This window comes from Phaethon aethereus, assembly GCF_964289735.1.
Source record: "Phaethon aethereus genome assembly, chromosome: 1".
Taxonomy (NCBI): Eukaryota; Metazoa; Chordata; class Aves; order Phaethontiformes; family Phaethontidae; genus Phaethon; species Phaethon aethereus.
This window is the reverse complement of record NC_138575.1, coordinates 97,023,141-97,028,653: the sequence shown is the minus strand read 5'-3', so window position 1 is coordinate 97,028,653 and position 5,513 is coordinate 97,023,141.

Sequence of the window (5,513 nt, the reverse complement as noted above, 5' to 3'; positions counted from 1 at the left end):
TGTGATAATATATAATCAATATAGCCTGCAAGAGCCAGTTGAAGGTCTATACAACACAATCCAGGAGGTCACAGGGATATGCAAGTGTTCATTCGATTTGGTTTAGCTTTTAATGATGTTCATCAGTACATCAGCACAGTTATCTTGAAGTCGACTTCACCAGAAAGTGTTCTTTTCAGAGCACTGAAAACAACACTAATGACTTCTGTTAGATTCAAGAGTTGCTGTGTTTAAGTAAAATTTGGTTTAATCAGAAAGTTGGATAAGAAATTGAGACAAGGCACATCCTTACTAGCAACAAAGTGTAATATTTAGTACACAACTTTTCAAAATCCTAGCTGCAACAGAGTTTGAAAAGACTGAAACGAATTCTTGTCTCCTTTTTTAGCAATAGGGCAAGATGGCATTAAGAGAGCTCATACCAACTCTTTTAATCTTGTATGAAGAGCTAATAACAAATCTGGAGATTTACCATCAAACTCAAGACTACGGTATCTATGAAGTGATTCTTGCAAGAGCTAGCCAATTGTCCCCAGCAAGTCTACAGTTTTACAATGGGTTACTTAGCTGGCCTGCTTAAACACATCAGCCCTGTTCCTTTTCTTTTATTTATTTTCATGGTACCATTTTAGGGCCTCACCGTACCTCACTGCCCTAGAAAAAGTGCCTGTTCTGAAGCCAATTTTTTTGTAGAACAGAAGTTTGTCAGAAAAGAAGTACCTGCCAGATTACAAGTCCGGAAAACACATTGTGCTGGACCATATTAAAGACAGACATTTGCCAAAAGGGTGGAGTAGACTGATGTAGTGTCAAGTTCATTAATGTTGAAGTAGCACTGAAGATGGATATCATCATGTTCAACCTTGTATTAGCAGTATCCATTATTCAATAAATTATTAAATTAATAGACAGATGGTAACAATGGGCGTATGTCCTCATTTAATTAATTAATGAGAAGGAACTGAACTTATGGTCATCTTATGTCTATAGATTTAATAATTTATAGAATAATAATTTATTGATTCCCCACTATTTCTACAGGAGATAGAATTCTATTTCAATAACCATCCATTCTTGTCGGAAGCTGTTATTACCAGGCACTCTGGTGGCTATACATGCACTAATTGCGAGATGGACTAATCCTTCTGCAATTCCATTCTAAATACTGGCACTGGAATGCATTACAAAAGAAAAAAAAAAAAAAAACCCACAATACTGAAATAGCCTTACAGCAGCATAGTCACAAAATTGACCTCCAAAGAAATGAATGGATGAAGGGAGTAAACGGTGTTATGTTTCATTAGTTTGAACAGAACTCATTTGGCTCTTGTTGATTAATCGAGCTCTTCTAATTGAATAAAGTGCAGATTTTTAAAAAATATATTTTTGATAGGCATTATCGAAAGTGGAATAAAAGCTCTTTTCTAATTAAAAATATTCTTTTTATATTCAATCCTGTGGCTTACGTTGCAATATATTTTGATATGGCATCAAATACGCAAATTGGGAAATACTCAGCACAATTATTCATATATAATAGCAATTTTCCTACTTCTGAATTTTATTATTCAAGTTACCATAAGTTCTCTGAAGACAAATGACACCTCTCCCATCTTTCACTTTACAGAGAAATCTGAAAAGCTAGTTAAAATTTATAATATTTTTTATTTAATTATACGTTTTGGCTGAACTATTTTTGGGGTATATAAAGTGAAAAGATTGTGCTGGTTGCCAGTTTCAGGCTACTTGTATGAATCTGTAGGGACAAGATGGGCAGGAGAAGTGAATGAAAATGTTGGGTTTCTGTCCAAAGATACTGTATATCCAGAGATTATATTCAAAGCATGTCCCTGAAGTGGTTTCCTCAGAAAGAGGATCCCAACTCATTCTGAAACTGTCAAAAAAGAAAAAATCGCTTCTCCAAAGAAAGAAGGAAGGATGGATCAGTGCTGTGTAAGATCTGGCAGACAGGTGTGGGACTAACAAGGGAAGAGCAGCATGGCACGGCTAAGGGATGCTGCACGAGATACTGTAGTTTAGACTTGAGCCTCCCTATTATTCCCCTTGAGGTGTTCAGTGAAAACTTTGGTGGATTTTATAATAAACTTAGATCCTGGCCTAAATAATTTGAAGTGTGGTCTATCAGAAGGCAGACTTAGGCGTTAAGCAATGGAGGCCAGTTAGAAAGCAGCCAACGATAGATGAAGGAGCCTTATTATGTTTCTCTTCACTGCAACTCATTTCTGAACAACAAATGCTGCTACAGCTGAAGTAAACCACAGAAAACTCCACAAATAGAGCGGTTAAAAGCTCGACAGTAGAATCGAAACTCTCCAGAAGCATGGAAGGCAAGTGAAAAAGATTTAAACGCTGCTTCTCTGTTTGTCTGCAAGCAGTGGGTGAAAAGAGAAAAGAAAAGGGAGGGGTGTTATTTCTGACAATAGTTGACTCTGAAGCACTTGATGATTTTAATAGTTTTCAGTTAACTTGGCAGAAGAAGCTGTATTGAAACTGTATTAAACAAGTTTGAAGAGAACTGCATTCCATGTAAAAGGAAGGGTGAGAGACACATGGTTTTAAATAGAATATACAGAAAGTACAGAAGCCTATCTTGCAATTTCGCAGGTGTTAACTGAGTTCTTTGCAAGAGACTCAGTAGCTGTTGTGATGGATCTGGGATAAAAACCCTCAGATGTGCTGGAAGACCCAGAATCTGTTTTTGGCACAGCCAGCTGAAATTAGCTTTGCAATAGCAGTCATTTAAAGCAAACTGAAGTTTCTGTATTAGTCTAGTCACAGTGCTCTGACACAATATTTTGACACTGTCACAGTGATGGAGAACTCAAAACATTACAGGAAAACATCCTAAGGAAGACAGACATTGAGAACTTTTGCCAAAAGGTCAGCTTTTGCCAAAAAGACTCCCTCCACAGCCTACGAATGGCAATCAGTGGCAAATAACAGAAGCCAAGGTAATACTACAAAATGGGGGGGGGGGGAAAGCAACACCTATGCAACAACCACATTAAATAATAAAGCTTTTCAACTGGTCGAGAAATAGCACAGTAGGCAACTGATGGACCAAGTGGACAAGATAACTGGGGATTTACACAAGAGATGTACACAGGGGCAAAGAATATGGTTCAGTAGAAGACGAATAACCAATAAGGCCTCTATTAATTTTAAATCAAGAAGGGTTTCCAATGCAATTCAATGAAAAAATATAAAAGCTACAGGTAGGAAGGAATGAGCATGTAGAAGAGAGAGATGATCTCCATGAATCAGTAGATGAACAAAGCAGAAAGGCATAGAAGAGGCATCATCCTACTCCCCTAGACGAAACCAGAAGTCAATATATCCAATATTTGGCTAAACAGTACCATGTCTTCCATCTCAGCAGGGTAGTTAAGCATTGCCAGGAAGGCTAGCCAAAACCCATGAGAATTTTAAGGTCCTATTTCCCGTAACTGGGAAGCCCTCTGCAGAACAGAGGACAGAGATAGAAATGCCCAGCTTTCCAGGTCACGAAGAGAATTCATTTATATTGAAAATCCCAAATAAGGGGAAAAGTAATTAAAAATTTGATCACACAGTAGCTTGATAGTTTCCCCCTCAGACTTATCAACAATTTTAGTGCTTTTTACTTAGTAGGTTTGATTTTATTGAGAGGCAGCTAACTTTTATTGAAAGGTATACCAAAGAAAACATGCTAACTTTAGAAGGATATGAAATGAATTTGCAAGGATTCTGTGTTAAGCAAAAGATCGTTAAGACTAGTGACACTAGGAAAAACAAACAAAAAAACCCCCCAAAAACCAACAAAAAAGAAGAAAAAATGAACAAAAGTAGGTGTAGACTTGTTGCTAGTGTTGACAGAAAAAAAACGCAACACCCACCCCCATAGCTCCCAACTCCTCCCTCCTCAAAAGAAAAAAAAAGCAGCAAAACTAAATAGGTGAAAAGAAAAAAAATGCTCAACCAGCTACCTGAATAAACAGCTCAAGAGTTTCCCTGTAGCAATATTGTCCTTCTCTGCCAAGAGATAGATGCTACAGATAAAGAAATACTTGTGCATCTCAAATCTTTCACTATTATTGTATCTTCACAATCTCTGACCACAGCACACAGTTTAATGAGCATGAATTGAAGCAGAATGAAGGTTTAGACATGTCACCACTGCTATCCACTATTACCCATCTGAAGCATTGACAGAAAACAGTTTCAAAATGTATGAGAGTTTTGTAAAATGGCTTCAGAAGCAAATTCTAACATATATTTAGGTCACACAATTGCAGAGCAATAATAAAGTGTGAGTTGGCCTCTGCTGACATTCTCTTCCCCAAAACAGCTTGTGTTAGATGTTCACATCACAGTCCCTAAAAGATATGAAAATGAAAATACCTAGAAAAAAAAAATCCCAGTTGGATTGGGGTCCCAGAAATGGCCACAGCTTTTTCATCAGCACTATAAAGAGTAATGGTCATAAACACAACTGGAAGTAAAAGAGAAAGCCTGTGGGAGTTGCGAGATTTTCATCCCAGCCCAAGAGTAGCAAAAAGACGTTTTTTCCAAATTCCAATGACAGATGAAAATGGGCAAAGAGCTGACTTGTCCTAGGCAAACAGCAACCGCAGCAGGCTGGGCCCGCTGAATCCCAGGACACAGCACACCCTAAAAGAATAGTCTTAATAATTCTTGACATTACAGTAGGTAGCATGTTAAGCCTGCAAAAGCACACAGAATCCCAGAAAATAATCTAAATTTCATCATGAGTTTGAGGCACACAGAGGTTACAAGCATTAGAAATTCTGTATCACGTTGTGTTTGGTTGGGAGAGGAAAACTCACAGTTTTAGGAATATGCTAGTTAGAAAGACTGATGTCCAGACCTAGGTGACACCACAACACATGGTGAGAAAGCAGATCTGAATTGAGCTGGCTTCTGTGAGAAGCACCAGCAGAGCTTTGGCCTCCATTTCAGGAAAACAAAGTACTTCAACTTACCTCTGGTGAAGAAACCACTTAAAGACATGCTTAATAATAAGTGATTAGTCCTAATGACTTCAAATCAACTTAAAACGAAATTTAAATAATTTCCAGCTTAAGAATAGAAAAAACAAAACACTCCGATCAAAAATCTTTATATGTGCACAGCACCATACGCTTTCAAGTAGCAGAGTAACAGCACTTCAATTTTTCTTTTCTCTTGGTATCCCACTCCCTTTAACAGCTGTAAGTGTACACACTAATTGCAAGAGGTGATTATTTTGACTTTCTCCTGTTTCTGTTTGTTTGTTGGGGGTTTTTTTCTGTTGTTCTGAGTGTCCATATCACTATTGGACACACAAATTAACAGCTTTAAGGAAAAAGAAACACGCTCAGAACTGTTTAAAGGTCATTTAAATTATGTTTAATTGTGTAATACTCTAATCCTTACCAAATTAAAACCTTGTTACTTAAAGCTGTTAGCAGTAACATGAAATAAACATACACAAGTTATGAAGTAGTCAACAA